We start from the raw sequence: 25669 nt of genomic DNA on the forward strand, positions 1-25669 counted from the left end.
TGTAGCACAAAATGCCTGACATTCAAGCTGGCTTTGAAAAGGAAGGAGACATTTGAAATCATTTTGCAAATATATGTTGGCTATTGGAATTCACCAAAGAATTTCAGAAAAAGATCTGTTATGCGTTATAGACTACAGCTAAGCCTTTGATTGTGGATTTTATTTAAATGATATTTTAACTGTTAATTGTTGTTTTTATTTATTGGGTTTTTATAGCTCTGCTGAGATGTATCTGGATTTTTAAACTTTATTCAATATTTGTTTATTTGCTTTGTAAGCCGCCCCGAGGCTTGTTGCAAAGGGGGTGGCATAAAAATGCTTTAAATAAATAAATAAATAGTGAACCATCTACTGCCACCACTTCCATTCTTTAGAAATACAGTTTCATCATGAGTTAAACTCATATTTTTAGTTTCAATGATAGACAAGCAGCAAGAAAAGCAGACACTTATGTTTCCCAAAATAGAAAAGAAAATGTTTGCAGGTACTGAAAAAACTGTTTCTTCTCCCTGATATATTTTGAAAAGAAATACGCTTCCTCATGGGCTACAATTTAAATTCCAAATAACACCTTATCATTCTAACATTTTGCAATATTTTAGAGAACCTAAACACATATGTTAAGTTGCATTACTTAATATTGTCCACAGAATCCACAATTTTAACAACTGACAACACATAGCCATTAAAACAAATCATTGGATTAAAACTACTTTTTGATATAAGTTCTGATTGTTTGCATCCGGTGTGTAGAAGCAAGGATAAATATTGAGCTAGAAAAATTTTGGATTGGTACAACTGTTTGTAAAAATAGACAAGGTACATCTGCTACATCAGAGCAAAAATTATTAGGTTGCTCTCCTACGTTCACTTCTCATCTCTCGAATTCTCTTCCTAAAGAGGTGTGACTGGCACCCTTCTGATTCATTTTCACCTCCAGGTAAAGATGTTTTAATTTAGTACTTGCTTTTACAATAAAGGTTTTCTTATGCTATTCTCACTGCTGTTTTTATTGTTGATGACATTGTCTTCCTGTTTCATACCTTATATTATTTGGTTTTTATGTGGTTTTGGATATTACAGTTCTTTTTATTATGTTTCTATCATGTTGTTGTTCCTATTTTCCTGTGAGCTGTCCAGAGAGCCCCCAAACTATGGGGTGGCATGCCAGTATAACAAATAAATAAATACATTTAAATACATGTAGAGAATCTTGCAGGGCTACTAGTTAGAAGAATAGAAATTCAATAATAAATAAATAAATAAATATTCCCAGGTGCACAGAAAGCTCCTGATCTGTCATGGAGGAGTCTGTAATGCAACACAAGCAACTGACTGAAATAGAAACATAGAAACAGAGCGAGTCAGAAGGGGTCTCCCGGGCCATCTAGTCTGACCTCCGGCACCAGCCGGCTCCACTCACGACATGCCCACCATGTCCATGCCCAGCCTATCCTTGAACACCCGCACCGATGGGGCCTCAACGACCTCTCGTGGAAGCCCATTCCACACCCTCGGGGTCCTAACTGTTAGGAAATGCTTCCTGGCATCCAAATGGAACCTTGGCTCCCTGAGCTTTGCTCCGTTGGAGTGCGTCCTGCCTTCCTCTGCAGGGGAGAACAGGTCTCTACCCATCTCCATGTGACATCCCCTCACATACCTGTATGTCGCCAACATATCCCCTCTGAGTCTCCTCTTCTCCAGGCTGAAGAGACCGAATTCCCTCAGTCTCGCCTCATACCCCATCCCCTGCAAACTGGCCACCAACCTTGTGGCCCTACGCTGCACTGACTCTAACCTGACTATATCCTTTCTGTAATGAGGGGCCCAAAACTGAGCACAATATTCCAGTTGCGGGAGCACCAGTAATATAGAGTGGCAGTAATACCTCTCTCAAGCTAGAAGCCAAACTTCTGGCTATGCAACCAAGGGTGGTGTTCACCCTCTTGACCACTGCATCACACTGCTGACTCATGTTTAGCCTGCAGTCAACCAGTACCCCGAGGTCCCTTTCACAAGTGTTGCTTTCTAGCCACTTGTCACCTAACCTGCACTTATGACAGCTATTCCTATGCCCCAAGTGCAAGACCTTGCACTTATCCACACTGAACGCCATCCTGTTGTCTCCTGCCCACTTCCATAGTCTGTCCAGATCTTTTGGATCAGGAGTACCTGCTCCTCAGTTGTGGCTACTGCTCTAGTTTTAGTGTCGTCTGCGAATTTGATCAGCAGACTGTTCACCCTTTCTTCCATGTCATTAATGAAAAGATTAAACAGGATCGGCCCCAAGACAGAGCCCTGGGGGACCCCGCTTGTCACTGGCCGCCATCCCGATGATTCCCCGCTAATGGTTACCTTCTGCTTTCGGTCAGTCAACCATGCCCTAATCCACCGGACAGTGCCTTGGTGTATCCCAAAACTCCTCAGTTTCTCCACCAGGATATCATGGGGCACTTTGTCAAAGGCCTTGCTGAAATCCAGGTATACCACATCCACTGCATCCCCTCCATCTAGCCATCTTGAAACCTTGTCATAGAATTCCACAAGGTTTGTCTGGCAGGACCTGTTTTTGCGGAAGCCGTGTTGTGTGGCTGTCAGCCTCCCTTCCCTATCTAGCATCACTAGATCTCTCTCTATTATGAGCCTTTCCATTGTTTTTCCTACAATGGACATAAGGGTAACCGGTCTATAATTCCCCATGTCCTTTCTACTACCCTTTTTGGAAATTGGGACCACTGATACCACCCTCCAGTCCTCTGGAACTTCACCCGTTCTCCACGAGGTCTCAAAAATGGAGGCCAGCGGGCATGAGAGAATCCCTGCCAACTCTCGGGTGTAGCCCATCAGAGCCTGGCACCTTTGTAATGTCCAATGCCCTGAGGAGCCCCTCGACTTCAAGGAGGGTGACTCTAATCTGTGCCCCTAAGACCCCAGCCTCATCTAATCTCCTGTGCGGATATCCTCCATCCTGCTTTGGGGAGAACACAGAGGCAAAATAGTCATTTAGCATCTGTGCCTGTTCCCTCATATCAGTCACTGGATCTCCTTCCTCCTTATTTAGTGGTCCCACCACTTGTTTCCCCTTCCTCTTCCTAGTTACATGCTGAAAGAAGCCCTTTTTGTTGCTCTTGATTTTCTTGGCAAGTCTCAACTCATAATCAGCCTTAGCCTTGTGAAGAATCCTTCTGCAACAGGCCTCCTCCTCCCAGTATACCCTTTTGTCTATTTCCCCCAGTACCCATTTCCTATGGAGGTTCCTCTTTTGTCTAATCCCTCTAACCACCTCCTTTCGCATCCATGGTGGCACTCTCCTCTGCCTACCCACCTTACTGACTAGAGGTATCGTCAAGGCTTGCGCCTCCAAAACCTCCCTTTTGAGTGCCATCCACCCCTCCTCAACTCGCTTACCTTCCATTAACCTATCCCAGGAGACTTTGCCCAGCCTGGCCTTCAGTTGGCCAAAGTTGGCCCTCTTGAAGTCCCAGCTTCTAGCGCTCGACCTGCTGCCCATCCCCAGTCCCCTGATCTCAAAGCAAAGGATGAAGTGATCACTCGCATCCAGAGCCACACTTGTCCAGTGCAGACAAGTTACTGGGGGGTCTGAGCCCCCCTCCCGACTCAGTTAAAGTCCTCCGGACGAAGCTCGCTAGAGCATCTCCAAGGGACCTTTTCCCCATCCTCGTGAGGTGTAACTCGTCCCTTGCCAGAAGTCTATTGGCAAGAAAACGAGTGCCATGGTTGAGGAACCCGAAGCGTTCCTTCTGGCACCACACCCTAAGCCAGCCGTTCAGCTCGGAGGCCCTCGTGTCCCTTCCTGGCCCAAATCCCCAGACAGGTAAGATTGATGAGAAGGCCACTTGGGCCTTCAGCTCCCTGAGTTTCTTCCCCAAGGCCTCAAAGTCCCTGGTTGTCCCAACCACACCCTGCCTGGCCACATCGTTTGTGCCCACATGGATCACCAGGAGCAGCTGGTGACCCCCGGAGCGAACAAGACGCTCCACTCTGTCCTTCACATGCCGGATGCGTGCGCCCGGCAGGCAGCAAACCTCCCTTGTCTCCAGGTTGGGGCGGCACACTGCCACCTCAGTGCCCCTCAGCAGGGAGTCCCCAACAACAATCACCCGCCGCCATACCTTCCTGGTGCTGTTGGGCAGCCGTGCCCTGGCCCTCGCCTCTCCCGCAGCAACCCTCTTGCTGCCTGACTTTCCAGGCTGGGGGTCCTGCTGGTCCCCCGAGGCCTCATCAGCCCCAGCCTCCCCAAGTGGAGAGAACCTGTTTCCCAGCTCCAGTTTGGTGCCAGGAGAAGGAGGAGGCCGTGCTGGCCTCCTCCTCCTGTGGGTGACATACCTCCATGTCTCCGCGGCTGCTCCTCCCGTGGTCTCTCCCTCAACCCTCTATCCAGAGGGAGGCTGCTCCGGGGGGGCCTGGAGAGCTCTCTCGGCCCTCAGGCACCTCACCTCCTCTTCTAGCAGGGTCACCATCTTGCACCAAGGGCAAGTGTATTCCTGCCTCTCCTGGGGGAGAAGGGCGAACATGTCGCAGCTCTTGCAGCGGACAGCAACACCCGTGACTCCCGCCAAGGCCATCTCCTGGTCTGCCATTGGGATCCCTTCCGAGACCTTACCTTGGTCCCCTGCCTTGTTTGTCCTGCAGTTCCTCTCACTCGCCCAGTTCTCCCAGACAAAAACCCACTCGCACACACACACAAGGATAAAATAAACTTAAATTTAAATTGGAAGAAAAACAAAGCAAAGCACAGCACAGCACAAACAGACAAAAACAAACGAACGAACAATCAAAACTCTGTCTCAGGGAAGGGAGTCTCTGGACAGCCCGGGCCGCAGCCAAGGGACGCAGACAAGGGAGGACGCCTTATCAGTCCTCAGGCCAGTGGCCCCGTCTGTCCGCTTCCTCCTGGCCGCTCTAGCCTCTCTGGCCCCGCCCCCTTCCTCTCCACTGCTCCTGGCCCTCTGCTCCCCTCCCAGCGCCTCCCTTGCCTTCGCCAGTCCCCTGGCCACTCAGCCCTCTCTCCCAGCCTGTGCCTCTGCTGCTCTGCCAAGAGGCCAGAGCCAAAAGGGCTGGCAGTGGCTGAGTGCGGCCTTAGCTGTCCCTCCGGCCGGTGGCCCCACCTGTCTGCTCCCTCCTGGCCCCTCTAGCCTCTCTGGCCCCGCCCCCTTCCTCTCCGCTGCTCCTGGCCCTCTGCTCCCCTCCCTGCGCCTCCCTTGCCTTCGCCAGTCCCCTGGCCACTCAGCACTCTCCCCCAGCCTATGCCTTTGCTGCTCTGCCGCTCTGCCAAGAGGCCAGAGCCAAAAAGGCCTTTATTTAGAATAAAAAAAAATTAGGATGTTTGTCCCCAACTCTGTGATAAATAGAGACACAGCAACATCTGTTCTAAAACCTCTTAATAAACTCAAGTTTGTTTTGCTCAGAAAAGTTGAAGAGTTGGGGCTTCTTTAATGTTGGCTTATTTATATTCTGTATTTTACCCTTTATTATTTTAATCATAGCTGTCCAGATGCTGCTGCAAACCTCTGCTCAGCCAGAGTTGTCAAGTGCCATATGCTACCAAATCCAAAGAGTTTCTTTCTTTCTTTTGAATCTCTCTAGGTATTGGAACCTGCAGGGATGCATGCGGGGAGGGTGCTGATAAGTTTCTGGAGGAGTTTCAGGGCTGATAGGTGGCAGACGCTGACAGAACGTGGACAGGTCTTTGGAGTAGCTGCAGGGCAAATTTGTTGACCTCCGTATGGACTGTGGTTTTGAGATGGATCATCCTGAACGAGAAAAGATCCAGTGTAGATTGAAAGAGCGAAGAGTTGTGTTTGTCTTTTAGCCCTCTCTGCTCTTGTTGTTGTTGTAGAACAGATGGATCTGACAAAAATAAAGTCTACATTAAGCTCCTGAAAGGGAATGTCAGAGTCACAAAGTCACAGATGGTGCTAAGTTGAACTAGCTTCCATATCCCTCACCCCAAAGTGTGACTTTTGCTATCTTCCCAACTCCTTAAAAGCAATCTAGTATTGGAACAAGAGCAAACTTTCTGCATTCTTCGGAGTGCACTTGTAGCGTGTGCGTCGGGGCAGGGAGTTGGGGGCAGCATGTCCCGGCTGCACCAGCCCTCAGGGCTGCACTCCACTTTCAGCCACAGATGCTGACTGGGGAATCCTTGGCTCTGCTCCTGACTCCTTTAGGGAGTCCAGCACTGCTTTGCAAGCACACCTGCTGGCCGAACCATTAGGCAGAGCAAAGCATCCCGACGGCAAAAGCTGAAGGCAGCAACAAGATGCTGGAGGAGGTGGCAGCACAAGCTGTGCTCTGCTCTGCACCCCAAAAATGAGCCTGCTGCCTTCAGGGGCAGGGATGGATACTGTCCCCTTACCAGCATCAGCCAATGTAGTTGGCTTTTTGTCCAGGGAATGGGAGAAGGATCGTTTGGTCCTTCAGGACAGGTCACCACACGTCCTGGGCTCCCCCTTCACAATTTGCAGTGGGGCTGGGGATCCCCCATCACTGCACCCTGCTTTGTGGCAGAGAAGAGGCATCTGGCATCGCTCCTGAAGGTGCAGGAGTTGCTCAGCATTCTTCCCCAAGGATGAGTTAGGCCTTCTTACTGGGGCAAAGGCATTCTTAGGTTGTGCCACATCAAGGTGCAGGTGTCAATGTTGCATTTTTGAATATATGAATACCACATGTAGAAAACTACCGCGTGAATAAGAAGTATCCAGTCAACCTTCGGTCTGACAGCCCTGGTGATTTTCCATGTGCAAGAAATATTCCTCTTTGCAACTGCATCCAGTCATGCCAGCTATTCCTTTGTACATTTGAAGTGGTAGCACTTGAAGCTTTCCAGCCGTAAGCACCTTCTGATTCAAGTCTCTGGGCTACAAAAGTCCAAGTTATGAGCATCTGCGTGCATGAATGAACTGTCATGGAGCCCATTAATCTAAAAATTTGAGTTAAAGTCAAAAGGTTCATAGTAACGAACACAGGAAATCTTGAAGTTTAGCAGCCTACTGCAGAAAATTGTCACCAGCATGAAGAAGGAGAAGGCAGAAGAGTAGAGAGGGAGGTCTCCACAGCAGGCCTTCTTTCCCCACCAGGCATTTGCTCTGGCATTTCCTTGGTGCAAAGAGGAGGTGCCGGTGAGTGAAAGGGAGGGCAGGGGAATGAACATAAAAATGTAATGAATGAAGAAGAGGAGCCCTGCTCGATCAGACCAAGGGCTGAGGTAAAGAGAGAGAAGCAATCCAGGACACGTATGGCCAACAGTAGTAAGAGTTAAGATTTGCGGGGGCTAGAAATACTTGCCGTTTTTCCACTTTTGTGGGGGTTCTGCGCCCCTAATCTCTGCAAATGTGGAGAGCTGACTGCATATGGAATTGTTTAAGTGTTTTATATGCATAGAAAGGTAAAATATATACATATATTAAGACAAATATTTGGCTTACTCATGATAAGTACGACTCCTATGTACATGATCCAACTTACATACAAATTCAACTTAATCAATGGAATTCGTTTGTAACCTGGGAACTTGCTGTATTCCCTGTTTTATTGTGCTTCCTAGGGCACTGAGTCCCTGTGTTAGTGTTATAGTGTCAAGATAAACCCCAGGCAGCTTTAAAGTGGGAGGAAAACATGTGGAACAGCCCTCTCATGGTCTGACCCATACCATGTCAGAATGTGTCAAGGTCTACCTGTCAGGAAAAGGGCCAGGAGGAGGTGTCTCACCTAGCTCTTTTTTTTTTTTTCTTTTGCTGATTTGTTTGCTTTCTGTGGGTGCAGAGATTTTCTCATGAAGGACTTCTAAACAAGGGCTCCCCCATGATGCTTCTGAGCTCTTGCAGAAGATTGTATCATCTCTTAGGCTATAATTTTGCACACACTTATCTGACAATAAACCCCATTGAAACCAATGGAGCTTACATCTGAATAGATGTATTTCTGACAGCATTGTAAGCTCCTTGGAGTGCAAAAAGTTACCAAAACAGGCTGTTGCTCATCTTGGATGGGATGGATGAAGGTATATGCACAGAATGGATCCACACCATCTCTCTCTCTCTCTCTCAGCAAAAGCCTGCCTCATGCACAGGGGAAATCACCAGGCAATGCAATAGGGATGCAACTGTGTTGCACAAGTAGCAGAGTGGCCATCACAGCACAAATCATCCATGCAACTCTGCTTATAAACGCTACACCAGAAACACTTTGCCCAACCCACACAGCAATGGGGGACCATTTGTAATAAGAACTTAGCAAAATTTGCAAAGTTCTCCAGATTCAGGACCAAAACACAAATCCTGAGGTTTTTTTTTTAATCCAGATGTGCAAGAAATCACACATAAAAATCGCTATGTCCAGGCTCAGGCCTCGGAGCACTTACCTCTTCAAAAGATAGATCTGAATGCCCGTGTGTTCATTCGCATTAGTGCTGGATTGGGGCTGCAGCTTTGCAGCAGGCAGATGCATCCTGGCCCTGTCTGTGAAAGCAAGAAGAACTCTGCCTTTGCATTTCACTAGCACAGAGGAGAGAGAACTTTGCTGCAATCTATTTTGAGAAATATTCACCATAATTTGTACAGCGCTTTATATCTGGGAGAGGAAGAGTGTCGGGTTTTTAAAAATTCAGCATAAAAGAAAGCAGAAGGGACGGTTTCACCCATCTCTGTATTTAGGAATGCAATTTTCCTCTGCACATTCACAGTATAATTTAGCTCTGTTACCACTAGAGGTCAGACAGTATATGAGCAAAGGGAAAGTGGTAATTTTCTTGTTTTGATTTGGTTTTGCACAGGCTCTCTCCATCTAACATGCCAAATCAGATAAATATTTTACAAGTGACTTTGGAAGCTTCTCTTTCCTAATGTAGATATTATAAAGCTGAAGCCAGATGAGTGCTGACACATCTTTATGTTCTAGTGATTTATCCCAAGGGTTCAGCTTCCACTAAGCTTGAAGTTTTTCATATTGCATGCTTCAAAAATGCAATCTGGTTCAAATGAAATGAATTACTACAATTATTCCTATTGTTGTTATTATTTTGCATTTATATCCTGACTTTCCTTCCCTATCCTGGACCCCAATATGCATTATGATGTACATGTAATAGAGGCAGGAAACTGTGGCAGCCTTTAAATGGAACACTTAAAAACCCCTTCATGTCAGCACTTCAAGCCATTTGGCAAGAAACATTTTTTTTAGTTATTTATTGCATTTCTGTGCTGCCCACGGGGCTCTCAGGGAGTTATACAATTTAAATCATACACATTATTATAAAAATCAACAATAAAGCAAGGTAACAATATTCTAGTGCTGTTTTAGGGAAGCACAAATGTTCACAATGTACATATCCAGTGTAGATTCTGGAAAATGTTGTTGTTGTATGGTTGTTACAGTCCAGTGGCTATGGATCTCATCTCTTCTTGGTAAACAAACTTCTGGAGGTCTCATATGAACTACTTCCTGCTTTCCAAATAAAAAACATAGGATATAATATCTTAGATTGGCAGGTACAGGTCCTTTCCACTGATGACTCTTTCTTTGTGGTGCTTAAATTTTGTTCCAGTTAAATGATTTTAGAGTCTAAGCTCAGTGACCTTCATAGAATCAGAGTAGTAGAGTTGGAAGGGGCCATGAAGGCCATCAGGTCCAACCCCCTGCTGTTGCAGGAGACCATGTTGCACCATCCCACTCAGATGGCTTCCCAGTTTCTTTTTGAATGTCTCCAGTGTGGGAGAGCCCACCGCCTCTCCAGGCAGCTGGTTCCACTGTCGCATTGCTCTGACAGTGAGGAACTTTTTCCTGATGTCCAGCCTGAATCTGGGTTGCTGCAGCTTGAAATGATTATTCTGTGTCCTACACTCTCGTATCAGCAGGAAGAGATCTTGACCTTCCTCTTTGTGATGTGATTTGGGTGAAAGGAAAAGAACATAAGCAGAGCTGTGCTGAGTCAGACCAAAGCCTACCTTGCCAGGAGCCTGCTCACTCATTGGACAACCAGCTGAGTGAACTTTTCTTTGTTTCCTAAACATTTTAAAGCCTGATCTATAAATGGAAATACAGAAAAGTATGATTTTATCAGCAACTTTGCCCAGAATGAAGTCCAACAAGACTTTAGGGTATATGGGATCATAGCACAAAAGTCTTTAATGGCACAGTCCTTTGCAAGTTTAAACAGAAGCAGGCTGAAGTTTCCTGGGAGCTGTAGGATATTTTTCTGTCTAAGTATTTATGTGTTAATTTAGGGTCTTCCATCTCATTCATTAGCCCAGAGCAATCAGGACAGCTAATGTAGAGGATCGTGCCCTAAGGATATATCTCTACACCTGCGTCACCAAAGCAGGAGGTCATCCTTGGATGCCCCTTTGAGGAAGCACAAATACAGTCATGCTATACGGTCTTCTCTCCCTTAAATTTTATAACAGTGCTGCATGTTGGGATAAAATCATGTTGAAAACAGTGGGGTTTTGTCAAGGAAAGCCTGAGGTCTGGCTGGGTTATTTGAAACATAAACGTGTTATTTGCAGATCTCCCTCCTTTTGGAGATTTCACTGCTCAGTAATAAGTCTCCTTTCTGCTCATATGATCTGCCCCAAGGCACATCACAGGCTACTATTCATCTTGGGCAGATGGTTCTTTTTTCCAAGGTAGCATTTCTGGAATCATTAAAGCTAGACAATTGCTGTTCCAGTTCGGGTATAATGTTCTGGTTGCACATTCACATTGGGTGTTGTAGACAAGCAAGAAATCTGAGCTAAAATTGTATCCAAAGGTTAGATAAGTGTAAAAACAATGAGGACAAAAAATATGCATTCTTGAATGTGATATTGGTTAAGAGCAACAGTTGAAAAATTATCTTTAATGGAAGTCTAACTATTACTTTGTCTGTGAGGCTCACTATAGGCAGTGAGGTTGTTACGATACCCAGGAAAACTATTTCTAGGCCTCAGTGGTTCCCATTAAGCCTGTCAGCATGTTTACTGGAGTGAAGAATAAGGAGCTCAAGCTGTGACAGGTCAGCTAGGGTGCGATCCTAAACATGCGTGGGGTGCAATCCTATGACCGTTGGAATAGGATGAAGTTCTACAGTTCCAGCACTTCCATACAATGTTCCTGGCTTGGGTGGGCTGGAAGTTGTAGGACTTTCCAGTGCCCAAACATGCATAGGACTCTGCCTTTAATTAATGTTCTACAACCACCAAGGGCTCATAAATATAGGGCAGTAGGTTGGCAGATGGTAGAAAGTCCTTTGTCATAAGGCCTGATGCAGAGTCTATAGTAGCAGCATTGGTGGAATCACCTCAACCCAGTATGGTCAGTTTATGGAGAGGAGAACTTGAGAAAAGGGAAAGCAGCAGGAGAAGAAAATTAGCCTCAGGGATCAAAAAGACTTTGGAGAAGGGAACTGAGGAATCACTGGCATTTGACTCCAGGATAAGTTGGAGGAAGCCTGCTAGTTAAAACTTGTCTCAAGCAGCTGGGAGTCCACCGAAGAGGCAGCTGACTGGCTTTGCTCAATGCTGCATCGTTGAATGGAGGTGGAACTCCAGGTCTTTCCCACTGAGTTATTCCAGGAGTGTAACTTGGGTGAGGGCAAGAAAAAGGGAAGTGGAAATGAGTTTTCATCAGAAAAGTGAACATGGATAAGGTTGTAGCAGTTTCTTTAAAGAATCAGAACTAATATAAACAGGAAACTGGTCAATTATAGTGATAACATTTAGTTTTATATGTGGTTAAATTTCATCATATGCACATAAGATTTATAGCAATCTAAATACATGTTACAATAAAATGTAAATTTGCTGTTGCTACCTGCCATCAAGTCACCTCTGACTAATGGTGACCCTATCAACAGATGTCTTCCAAGATGTCTTGGAAGGGTTGGAAGGGTTGTCCTTGACAACCCTGCTCAGATCTGTACGCTCAAGACTGCAGCTTCCTTTACAGAATCAATCCATCTCATATTCAGCCTTTCTTTTCTTCTGCCTTTGACTTTCCCCAGCATGATTGTCTTCTCCAGGGAGTCTTGCCATCTCATGTTCTCCCCAAAGTACAACAGTCCGGTTTCATCATTTTTGCTTCCTGGGCACATTCTCACTTGATTTGCTCTGAGACCCACTTGTTCATCTTTCTGTTGGTGCTGGGTGTCTGCAAAGTTTCCCTCCAGCACCATGTTTCAAATGCTTCCATTTTCTTTCTACCAGCCTTCTTCACTGTCCGGCTTTCACACCATACAGAGTTCTCAGGAATACAATAGTATGAGTGGTCTTGGCCTTGACCGCAACTGAAGCCCCCTTGCACTTGATGATCTTGTCTCAAGAAGCTGGGCATCCACTGAAGAGGCAGCTGAAAGACTTTGCTCAATACTGTATCCTTGAATGGGGGAAGAACTCCAGGCCTTTCCCTCTCATTTCAGGAGAGCAACTGGGAGAAAAGGAAGCGAAGGGTAACCACCCTTCCAAGTCTCACTCTTCTTTGAACGTCTTGGTTGCTGTCTTCCTTTGATTTCTTGATTGAGCAAGCTGTGCAAAATCTTTCCCAAGTTCCATGTTTTTCACTGTGGACACTAAAGTTCTGTAATCCTTACTTAAATACATCTCATTTCTGTTCCTCCCATGTCTGCATCCTGTCACCCTCTATTGTATGATTCATGGTATCTTAAGGGAATAAAGCTTTGTGTTAAATGTTATGGTGACAGCAGACATTCAAAGGAGAAAGAACAGCTTTGCATGGCTATAGATGGAGATATAATCTCGCAGACATGCCGTGTTTTGGATAAAGTAGGATCGACGAGTCCGATATTCCACCTTTGGGGGGAAAAAGTTACAGTCCTGGGAAGTGATGAGTAGCTGCATGGGTGGCAGGCCGGGCCATGAACTGCCGCCCTTCCCGGTCTGCCGCCCGATCCGTGTAACCTGCCGGCTTGTGCTAGGGCTGGCCCTGCGACCTGTGCTGCCCTCTGGTGCAGCGGGGATGCCAGTAACGTCAGCTGCTGTATCGTGAATGCTGGCGGCAAGCGCAGGGAGGAGCATCTTGCCCTTCGCCTCAGACCGCAGAATATATTGGTCATGATTTACTGGGATAAGGCAGCCTGCAGAAGAGAAGTGAGCAGATGGTTTCGAACTGAAAAGAACCATCTTTTCTGTTGGCTATTGAATGGTATACAAATATTTTAAATAAACACATAAATATACCTATCAAGAAAAAGAGGAGCAGATGCTCCACACTGCTGTTCCTCCAATGAAACTCTTTTTGTTGCAACCCATTCCAGGAAGGAACAAAGCGAATGGATAAGGTGTGTGTCTCTGTGTATGCAATACGTGAGACTCTGTTGCAGCCTATGGATTCATAGTTCTGGAGCTGGGCCAGACTTCCTCAAAATAGTACCCTTCTGATGCTTTGGATTTCAGTTCCCATTAGCTCCAACCAGCCGTAGCCGGTGGTCAGGAATGCTGGGCGTTATAGTCTAAAATATCTTGAGGGCATGACCTTGGGGAATGTGGATCCAGGCATGCACGTTTCCAGGTAGTGTGCCTAAGATATGTGGCATGGGCCAAAAGGAGGTATATGGTATGGATTGGTTCATGTTTAGTCTCAGGTGCTCAAAATGTCCTCCATCACCATGGCAGCATCCCTGCAATCTGCCTCTGACAGAGTGGCACAAATTCCAGTGAGTACCAATGCCAACAAATGCTTGCAAGAAGAACTTCACTCCATCCACTGTGTGAGGCCCTCCATGACCCGATCAGTGCAGAATAGCTGCTTTTGGCCCACTCTGTACAATGACCTAATCCAGGAAAGCCCCAGAAAGCACTTTAAATATTAGGGGTGCAATTATTATGGGAAGATGTTATTTTATTGTATTTGCAAAATGCTTGTTTTTCATATAGGCTGAATGTCCATTGACACATAATTTGCCTGCTTCTTCTCTAAAAAAACTGCAGTGGGAAATTAAGCTTTCAGTTCTCCATATCAAAATAACTTCCCAGCTGCATGAGAGGTATAAGGGTGACCTTGGGCTTAGACATGGTTTTGATCTCTCACAAACAGGAGTGCTGCATTTTCTGAAGAAAAGCATCTCAGGAAAGCTGCTAAATACAGGCCCAGCTGAGATCCACATCGCAACCGAACATGTCGGATTTCACTCTGGAGTTTTCACTGCTCTCCTGTCATTTTCAACTTTTTCATTTGGTTCTTTTTGACATTACTTTAACCTTTATCAAGCTTGCCTCCCTCTTTTTTTAAAACTGAACTCCTTCTGTGCTTTTTCCAGAAGTCCAGCATGTGTGACACATCAGGTGAAGTTCAGCAAGCAAGTGATAGCTGTAAAAAAACAAAAAGCAGGCAGCTCACTGTGGTTTGGCTCTTTGCCACCATTGTAATGTATGGAAACTGTGGGTCATCCAGTCAGTGAGAAGATGATCTGAACAAGTTCCATGATGTTTTTCACAGTTTATTTATTTGCCATTTATCGTTCATCCATTTGTCATTTATTTATGTTTCAGCCTGGTTTTAATGGATTTTCACATATGCAATTCAAAGTGATACTGATGCAATGCATTTGATCTGCACCAAGCTTTTAACCAGATCCTGTGCCAGGTTTAAACATGTCTGGTGTATCCTCCACACTGTAAAACATCTGAAAATTGGTTTCATCACCCTTAAAAATGAACCAGTAAGTGCATGTTTGTCGTTATTATTTCCACTTACCAGACCAAAACTACTAGAAAAAAATGCCTTTCTTTCTGAAATTCATTTAGAATAGTAATTCATATAATTTATAATTCTATAACTTGGAATTCAATATAAGAGGGCTTTGTTGTAGCAAAGCTCTGAGGAAGGGAGAAGGGGGATGAAAAGCTACATTTACGTAAGCTATTTTCTATAATGCTTTAATGCATTTTCTTTTGCAAGAGAGATTAGCATCACATCCAGATCCTGTAGACAAGATCCTATTTAGAAACATGCCCCCTTTTCCTTTAAGGACTGACTGAAGTTGTCAGAATACACCTGTTTCCATGTGACTGGAGAGGGCTTATAAGGAGGGGGAAATCTGAATGTGTACGCTCAGCAAAGGCAATTAGAGCTATCAGTGACCTCACATTCCAGCACCTGTGACCCCTATCAAGCTCAATCTATTTGTGCAGCTATCCCTGAGGGAGAGCTACATGCTGAAATCGATTTGTTCAGCAGTTACGAGCATGGCTTTTAATAACATTTTAATGTTATGAAAGCAAGAACTGGAAGAGGATTGCTAACGCTTCTCCATGGTCTAAACTAGGGGTGAGCAGAATGTAGACTGAAATCTGGGTGTCTTGGAGTAGGATTACTATTATTTTCATAAAATTGTGCCTACTACCTACCTCTGGGCCACTGTACAACAAACACATTAAAGCACAACTAGAACACAAGGGAGAAAATGACACAATAAGTTGAATAAGAGGCATTAAAGTGAAAGCACAGCAAGAATATTAAACATTAAAAGCTGGAGGGAACAGAACCTTCCTTACTGGCCCTCTAAGCCAGAACAAGAAGGGAGCCCATCTCAATTCCTTTGGGAAAGCATTCCACAAACAGAGCGTCACTAGCATAGAGGTCTTGTCTTAAGTACCAGCCAACTTGGCCTCTTTAGGGGGTGAGTAGATCAGCAACCTCCAACCTCTGGTTGTTCAACAACAGCAAGTACATTACAATGTTAGGACCAAAACAGGCATTGCTATGACATTATACCTAGCACCTATTCTTCTCTCCTTTCCCCATTTTTCTTCTAATCTATGTCCATGATAAGGTCCCAGTCCAGATCAGGCCACTGTACCTATGCCAGAGTAAGAATGAAAAAGTTTTGACACATTCAAAATTATGTATCTTTTGGCCCTCAGAATCTCTGAGCTGTTATGAATCAGATGCAGACTTGTATTAATGTACAGTTTGTGTATACATTTTAATGACTAAGTGCCAAGAAACATGTGATCTGTTATTAAAACCATTTAATTACAAATAATATATTTTTTAGGCATGACCATAATTTTCCATTTCTTGTTCAGTGGAAATGGCTGTTCAGTGGGTGGGAACAGCCTCTAAGAAATTTAAAAGAAAAATCTTTATTTAATTAGCAACCTTTGGCATCATGTTTGAATACATTCATTTTCTAAGTCAACTGCATCGCATTTTGGAAGACTAATGAATAGGGTTGTACCATGTAAGTCCACTAGAAACCATTATATTATAATCATCACATTTGTAAGAACTATAATTATTTTCTTGGCTCTTTTTTCAGAGCATGTGTTCACAAGATATAAAAGATCAAAAGAGATCATAGCAGTCATTCAACGTTCACATTAATGTTAATAAATAAGAGTTAATATAAATGGAATATTATAAAAATACACTTTGGAAGAAGCATGAAAAGTTCCCTGTAAATGTGGGTTTGCTTCCAAGCAAGAGCTTGTTTTAAGAGCAACAAGGAAGATGTTCAATCTTCACACAATCTTCACAGCTTCTCATGCTCACTATGAGCTTTGCTACTGGAAATGTTCACTGTGAGGAAAGGTGCCAGGTAGAAGCAGAGGGTAGAGAGTCAAGCCCAGCAGGTGGAATGGTTCCCTCCACCTCAACAATTGCTGTGTACTTGAATAAAAGAAACTTCCCCTCCAGGACTGACGCTGAAGCTGGTTCGCCTGGACCTTTGCTAAAGATGAGCAAACTTGTAGCTTACGTCACGTACTAGGATGTATTATGCAAGAGTGATAAATTAGCAGCTGTGAATGTCTGTTCTAATACTGGGTATCATCATACATCTAATACTGGGTATCATCGTACATCAGTGTTCGTATGGTCCAACCTAAGCACATTCAAATCAAATTATGCTAAATCTAACAGATGAAGTATCTAAGAATGAGTGGTTTCATTATTAAATCTTAGACTTTTTAAAACTAAGATAGTTTTACTAATGTTACCATAATATACAGGAGTTATGTGACCCCCATGTTATAAAGTTCAATAACAATAATTATCTATATAGCACTTTAGGCATGTTATTACCTAAGGGGCATACAAATGTAAATGCATAATTGTTAAAAGAGTTTGCATACAAATTAAACCATGACACCTTGTAAGAACCCCAAAAGGTAGACCAATATTATTACACCACACTACAGGCACCTATCCCCAAAGCAATCCAAATCCCAGCATTCCTCACCATTGGTCCCAGCCAACATGGTCAATGTCATTGATTGATGGGAGTTGTAGTCCTCCAGTTGTAGTCCATCTGGAGGGTGCCCAGTTGGAGAAAGTTAGCATCACATATTGTCTCAAGCTGCCTCATGAATTCAAAGCAAAGGAGGCATCTGGACTGAACTTCCCGGTTCACCATATTCAGCCCAATCCTGCGCTTGTTTACTGAACAGTAAATTCCATGTTGCTCAGTGGGACTTATTTTCAGGGAGAAATTTTTATTTAAATGGATGAGTCTTCTTTCAATCCAAATAGGAGCCCCAGTGATGTCCAGTTAAAACATAAAACAAAATTTAAGCTTTGAAAACAGTGCAATAAATCAAATTGAATTATGAGTCTTATACAGTATAACCCCATACATGCCACTTGGAAGTGAGCCCCATTTACTTCAGTGAGACTTACTCCCTGGTAAGTGTGTAGGAATACAAGCTCAAGAAGCTCTGACTTTTTTAGAATAATTGTGCAAATGAGACTGTGCTCTCAGGTGCGGCATACTTGAGCCAAGAACTAAGCAGGCACGTAATGTATTCTGATATAAAATGGGAGTGTGGAAGCCAATTCACAATTGTATGCCCCTTTTGAGACCAACAGTTCTTTGTCCAAATATATGATGAATTTGACAGCTCTCTTCCAGCTTCTTCAGTTCTTACAGTGACACATTTCTCCTATTAAGAACAGAACGTATAACAGAGAATCATTCTATTTCTACTTGGAAAGTTCTGGAATTCTGCCATGTGATTAATGGAGCTGCCATAAGAGCCCACAGTTATAAAAGGAATCCTGGACTGTGTAAATTTGCCTCATTCTGATGTTTGCATCTTCTGTCTTGTTTCTGCAAAGGCCTAGCTCTGAAAACTGCATAGGTATCAACATTAGCAGTCATTTAGGATATTCAGGTCATGATTTATTCCCACAGAGCTGGGTCTGTCCATATTCATACATTATCATGGATTTTTACATTATTTAAAATAGCTAAAGTGTACTAGATGCATCCCAAATCCAACATAGTGTTTGTGTTGCCATATCAAGAGTATATGATTTTTCAAGGAACCTCCTGAAAAATCCATCCAGGTCTTTCGATATTTTACTTCTTCAAGCTGTCTTCTCTATCCTGTATAAATATTTAGGAAAGGACAGTCTAAACAGGACAGTCAACTAAAAGGGGTGTTCTCTCCCTCCTTTTCTTTTGGACTTAGCTGTGGAAACATTTCCATTCCCTCAGAGTCAAATGATTTTGTTTACCACAAGATTCCCCATTTGTGTAGGAATTTAAAGAAGAAATATTTGTGGGTAGTGGTGATAGAAGTCCAAATTATTGTATTAGGGGTATTTTAATTCTATCACCCCATCCCTACAAACTACTATTTGAAACTGGGTGGGGGAGATTTTCAGTAGAAAAAAATAGGATGATATGAAAAGGCCCCACACAATGCTCCAGACTTGTGTTAGCACAACTACCCATGCGTCAACTATTTCGTTTTTTTAAAAGTGCAGAAGTGATCATATGGTCAACATATCTTTGAATCTGAGGCAGACCGCAGCCCATTCAACGAACACATTCCATGCTCTGCGCAGATCCAAAAACCAAGAAGACTGCAAGGTTGTATAGAGAACTTCAGAGTACAGTCTTCAAGTATTTTTTTAAATTAAAATGGAGTTAAAGTGGGCAACTACAGGTGGTTTGGGGGCTACATACACATGCATGTACCCCCCTTGGGCTACATTTCTGCACCTGTTAATTTGCTGAAAGAAAAAACAAAAATAAATATTTGGTGGTTTGAAAAGAAGTAAAATGTGATCCATCTAAGGTTCCGAATTCTGGGGGAAATGGTTGCTGCCCTTTTGCTGCTGGGAGGGTGGTAAGGGCTGCACGAGGGGCCGGGGGTGTCTGAGGCCTGTGGGCCACACGTTGCCCATGCTTGGTTCAGAGTAAAGCTCACATGAAACCATCTCTGCTCAGTTATATAGCCAAAAGAGTGGAAATCCCTTGACTCAGAAGAGGATGCGGCTCTGCAGAAAATGTGTCTATGCTAATTTAGAAGTACGGGTACAATTTTAGAAATAATTACTACAAAGTGCTGTAGTAAAGAAGACAGTGAGCAGGTGAGGTGTTCAACTACAGGAGGAGGCACCACTGTTGAACAGCAACTTCAAGTCTCCTGTTTCTCTTCTTATGGACTTTTATCCTTACATTGGGCGACCCTCCAGTGCTCTATGAAATAAGAGGGTCACCCATTTATGGCAGGCTGCTGTGTGCCCAGAAGGGGAAGAGAGGGGGTTTGACAGACAGGCTTCATCTTAAGGAAAAATCTGGACAGAACCTGTTCCACATTTTAGTATGCTAGAATGGAGTAGGTCATAGAATCATAGAATAGTAGAGTTGGAAGGGGCCATGAAGGCCATCAAGTCCAACCCCCTGCTGTTGCAGGACACCAAGTTACACCATCCCAGTCAGATGGTTCAGGTGCGTCAGTGTGACCAACAGTACAGCAAAAATGCCTCTTTGTATAGCTTGCCCTCATCCCCCCAACCCTCCTCCCAACCCTGAGTATTCTTGGGGCAGTTTGGTTTGTCAGACCCACAAGCAATGGACAGCAGTGTTGCAGAGGGGAAAGGACCAATGGATTGTGGACAGCTAGACTAGAAGCAGGGGAGAAACAACCTTTGGGAAGCTGTAGCTGGTGATACTCAGAGCAAGTGGGACAGTCATTTTCGCAGCAACAAGTCCGCCAGATAAAGGAAAGCACACAGATCCACTAAGCTCCTTATTTCTGATAGCTTCTGACTGGGCTTTCAGACAGCATCACATGCCTTTCTAGATCAGAAGGAGGATTATCTGCAGCAACTAGAATGCCAGCAGTTCCTTCTCCCAAGCTGCAGAAACAAAGAGCTCAGATAGCCAGAGCTGAAACCCTACGGCCCCTGCTGCACAAGCCCTTTTGTCTCTACAGTGGCTGAACTAAATTGGCCATTTCCACCCATGCTGTTGACTTATACATTATCAGGGGATCTCTTTTGCTGCACTTCTCTTCTTCATATTAACATTAGAGAAACTCTTTAAGTCATGTTTGTTTGTTTATTCCAGGTATATACTGCCCAATGCCAAAGGTCTCTAGATGGTTTGCAACAATTTAAAATATAAAATACAGTATAAAAAGTTAAATACTTAAGACCACAGTATAAAATAAAAAGTAAAAATTAGAGTAAGGCCTGGCAGCAGTGCAAAGATTTTAAACAGAATACAGAATTTCAAACAGACTAAAATGGCTGGAAGGCTTCCTGGGAAAATAGGGTCTCCATCTGGTGCTGGAAAGGGTACAATGTAGGGGCTGGGCAAGCTTCCTTGGGAAGTTCTTCCATCCCAGGCTCTTTTCTTCATAGCCACCTACCTGACTTCCCTTGCAAGCATCCCTCAGAAGGAGGATCTTACAGTCTGGACAGGTAGATATGGGAGAAGAGCCCTCAGGCAACCTGCCCCAAGCCATTTGGGGTTTGAAGGTGAATACCAGCACTTTGGATTGGGCACAGACTCAGACTGGCAGCTAGTGCAGATGGAAAAGACAGGGTTAATAGGACCATCCTGGCCAATTCATGTTAATAATCTTGCTGCCCCAAGGATGATGTTTCCAGAGTTTGATTTTTTTTCAATTTTTTAATATTTTAACCTTATTTTCATATTGTCATGTATTTTAATGCAAACCATGAGGAATTTTAATATTTTAAGCAGTATCAAAATATTGTAAATATACCAAATGTACCAATAAACCCATAAAGGAAGGCCTTGGCAGTTATAGGCAGCCTATAAATACATGTGAAATAGAATAAATGTCCATAATTCACGTTATATGCCCAAATCGTTGCTTGGCCAGCTTGTAGATAACCAAAGATCCATAATAATGGGGGGGAAATAATTCAAACAAATTATTGGGTAGACAAAAGAAGAAAGTGAGTCATTTCAAGAGATAAAGTTCAGATGGAAATGTTAGAGTCTATTGCACAAGCCTTGCTAATGTTTTGCAAAGGTGGCCTCATTATCTCCGGGGAGTCAGCAAGCTCCATTGAAATGGATTTTATTTCAAGAGTAAGATGCTCCACGGAAAGAGAATGCAATCTGATCATTTAAAGCAAGCACTTCAGATAACTCTCTCCAATACTCCAGCTAATGAGGTTTTAAAATGTTTATCTTTTCAGGACAAGATGTTAATTTTAATTTTTGAAAATAATTAAATTAAGTCTGTAAAAATATCCTGTGCTGCAGAAATGATAACACTAAGAGTTTCTAAATGGCAGGATATTTTGTGACAAATAGCCTGGAGTTATCAAAGTAGATGGAGCAGATGAGTATATCATGGCGAAGAAAACAGTATCTCCCTCCAGAAAACGGAAATGGAGTTTATGCTACAGATGAGATCTGCTTCTCCCTACCTTCCCTCCTGTACTCACCCACACACCTCGCTCCAAGCCCAGCATATCCTTTCACCCTGGTCTTGGAACGTTTGTCTGTTTAGCATGCAATCCTGTGCATGTCTGGAGAGAGAAAAGTCCTTTCTGTCTGACGTGCATAGAATTGCACCCTTCAACCTTTACTGTTGCCAAAAAAAGTGAAGACTGAGACTTGGAAGACAGCAATGAAGGAATTAGAAAAGATAATCAAGTGTAAGGACATTTCACTGGAGACCAAGGTCAATATCATCCACACCACTCTATTCCAGTCACTGTGTATGAGTGTGAAAGCTGGACAGTGAAGAAATGGGTGCATTCAAAACATGATGCTGGAGGAGAACTTCACGAATACCCTGGACTGACAAAGAGACAAACAAGCTTTCCCTGGAAGCCAGAATGACACAACTGAGGCTATCATCCTTTGAGCTCATTGTGAGAAGGCAAAAGGCCCAGAAGTCCATCATGCTAGGGAAAGTCAAAGGCAGAAGAAGAAAAGAAAGACCGCATATGAAACTATGAAGGAAGCCAGCAGCCTTGAACAGCTGAGCATTGCTGTCATGGACAGGACGTTTTGGAGGTCTTTCAAAACAGCCACAAGTCAGAGATGACTTAATGCCACGCAACAAAAAGAGGCCAGTTTTTTAAGATGTACAAATAATCTATAAAGATATATGTATCTTTAATGACATTTCTATGCTGCCCATAGCTGAAGCTGTCCAAGCAGTTCACAACATTTAAGTCACCCATCCAGATTTCAACCAAGTCCCACCCTGTTTAGCTTCCTAGATTAGGCAGGAACATCAGATGCCTTATATTAAATGCCTCTATAACAAAGAATGCAATAAGTATGGTTGCACGTTATTCTGAATGTTTGAGTGCCAGTGATTTACAAACAACAGCTACAGGCCTCCATGACGATTGCCCTTGTTTACCTCTTTCATAGTAAGTCAAGCAGCAAACACAATGTTTGTCTACATCTTTTCCATTTATGCTGATCAAATAATGACAGAGCTTTTGTTGAGTCCTAATCCATTTTTGGAAATGCAGGTGGCGCAGTGGTTTAAACGGCTGAGCCGCTGGGCTGGTTGATCGAAAGGTCTCCAGTTCGAATCTGCACAAGGGGGTGAGTTCCCGTTGCTCCGTCCCAGCTCCTGCCAACCTTGCAGTTCGAAAGCATGCAAAGGCAAGTATATGAAAAAGTACCACTTCGGTGGGCAGGTAACAGCGTTCCGTGTACCTCGGTGTTTAGGCATACCAGCCACATGTCCAGGGAAACTGTCTGTGGACACACTAGAGTCAGACATGGCTGGACTTAACATCAAGGGGAAACCTTTACCTTTTTAATCCATTTTTAACTTGAAACATTGCTATGAAGAAAGGTGGGTGCGTGTGTGTGAAAGAGAGGCTTCATGGTTACCAGCAATGCCAGCAACTCTGCACTGATAGGGGGATAGGAGGAAGATGCCTTTGTCATAGTCATAGGGTCCAGCCAATCAGTGCTCTGAACAAAACTACTTCCACTATTCCAATTGGACAGTATTGAAAGTGCCAACCCAGAGATTATTGGCTTGGCTTCAGGACCATGGCTAGCAAACCTGCAGCTGAAGTAAAACTGTACTGGCCAGGAACAACTCTCAGGATTTCATAGCCTGGCCAGGAGAATTCTTTTGAACTCCCCAAAGCAGTCCTGGTCCATGACAGGTGATGACAAATACAGACATGGTTACTCCCAAGCATCCTCTCCTGGGCTGCCTAGGCCAACCAACCTGCTATTATAGCAGGAAGTTGAAGGTAAGGAAGGGGTCTGAACAGCAACTTGAAGTAAGATAGCACAATTCTCACTGTGAGCATGGCTGGACCTGAGCAAGAGCACAGCATTGCACCTGCTCTTTGTCAGGGGCACAGATAAAGCAATCTCACTTCTCCAGCACTGTTGCATCTTCAAGCAGGGATGGATCATCCACTGGGCACAGTAGGCATGGCATGTTGTTGTTAGTCACAAAGTCGTGCCTGACCCATCGCGACCCCATGGACCACATTCCTCCAGGCCTTCCTGTCCTCCACCATCCCCCAGAGTCCACCTAAGCTCACACTAACTGCTTCAGTGACTCCATCTAGCCACCTCATCCTCTGCCACCTCCTCCTTCTTTTGCCATCTATTGTTCCCAGCATTAGGCTCTTCCCCAGAGAGTCCTTCCTTCTCATTAGGTGGCCAAAGTATTTGAGTTTCATCTTCAGTACCTGGCCTTCTAAAGAGCAGTCAGGGTTGATTTCCTTTAAGATTGACTTGTTTGATCTCTTTGTAGTCTAAGGGACTCTATCTTCTCCAGCACCACAATCCAGAGACCTCAATTCTTCGGCACTCAGTCTTCCTTATGGTCCAACTTTCACAGCCATACATTGCAACTGGGAAAACCAGGCATAGTGTGTGGGACCCATAAAACACTTTGGCCCTACAAAAAGTCAGTTCAATTAAATGATTTCATTTAGCAGCTCACTCAGTTGTTACACTACAAATGATGTACAGATACAACATGTTTTAAATAAATGAAAATCAAACAATAAATTAGTGTCTCTTTTTGTTGGACATCATTAGTTTTCATTTTTTGCAAAAGCTCATTCTCAGTTGAGAGTTGTGCAAGTGAAGATAATTGCTTTTGTCCCATAGTTGTCCAGCAGAAATAAAACCTTTCATTCAGTGTGGTGCACGCTGGTTGCCAGCTGTCCATTCCAATGCTAAGTTGATCCATTATAGGACAGAAAGTGCATGAAGCATTTGTCACTAGCACTCAAACCCAAAGCAACACTATTCATATCAACTTCATCCCAGAAAGTTTCTAGTACTGTTGCTCAGTCTCCTTGTAGCTGGATGGCATCTGAGTTCTTTTGTCATGGCCTAAATAGATTAAATTTATTGTGTGTATCACCACAGTATGATAAAAGAAAATTTATGCGAGTGCACAATGCAGTCTGTCAATTTGTCAAATATTTAATTTACAATATTAGCCTTTTGGATTATGTAATTCCAAATGACACACATCAGTGCTGTCTCGCACTGATAAAAGCAAAATCTATGAACATGGGAGAGTGTCCAGAGACTCTGGGCTATTGTTCTGGGGTTTCCTGTGGAAATTTTGGAGGTCAGAATCTTCCAAAGGCCATAGCCCCTTAGTCCAAGCTAACACAAAAACCCCCCACTCTGTATTTAAATATGATCATAGAACATATACACTGTAAATATTTACCTATAGATCTATCTTGGAGAGTCATGGTTATGAGAGAACAATGTATTCTTTTCCCATCTTCAAGTGCTTCAAGAATATGTCCTCGTAAAGGTAAAGGTTTCCCTATGACATTAGAGTCCAGTCATGCCTGACTCTAGGGGGCAGTGCTCATCTTCGTTTCCTAGCTGAGGGAGCCAGCGTTTGTCCGCAGACAGTCTCCATGGTCATGTGGCCGGCATGACTAAAGACCGAAGTACACAGAACGCTGTTACCTGCCCATCAAATTGGTACCTTTTCATCTACTCGCCTTTGTATGCTTTTGAACTGCAAGGTTGACAGGAGCTGGGACAGAGCAACGGGAACTCACCCCATCTGCAGATTCGAACTGTCAAGCTTTCAATCAACCAGCCCAGCGGCTCAGCGGTTTAACCCACTGTGCCAATGATGGACTATTACGTCTTAGACCCTGAAAAAATATATATTGGAACAGTTAGAGGCCTCCTATGATAATGCAAATAACTTTGAGGCTGAAGTCGCTCTTTGAGGTTACTCTTGTCCACTCAGATCTTGACTGCCGGGTTGACACAGTTCATAAGGAGGTATTCAGGGTGCCCTCTGCTCTGGTTATATGGGAACACCTTCAGTTAATGGCACCTGAGGATGTAGAGAAGGTGGATGCAGAAGTGTGGCTACCCAACTGTACTCTTGACATGGTGGGTCAACGAGATGATTATTGCTTCTTTTAGTGGAGGAGGGGTTCCCAGCTACCT

The sequence above is a fragment of the Varanus komodoensis genome, unplaced genomic scaffold, assembly GCF_004798865.1.
Source record: "Varanus komodoensis strain SLA01 unplaced genomic scaffold, ASM479886v1 scaffold2, whole genome shotgun sequence".
NCBI lineage: Eukaryota > Metazoa > Chordata > Lepidosauria > Squamata > Varanidae > Varanus > Varanus komodoensis.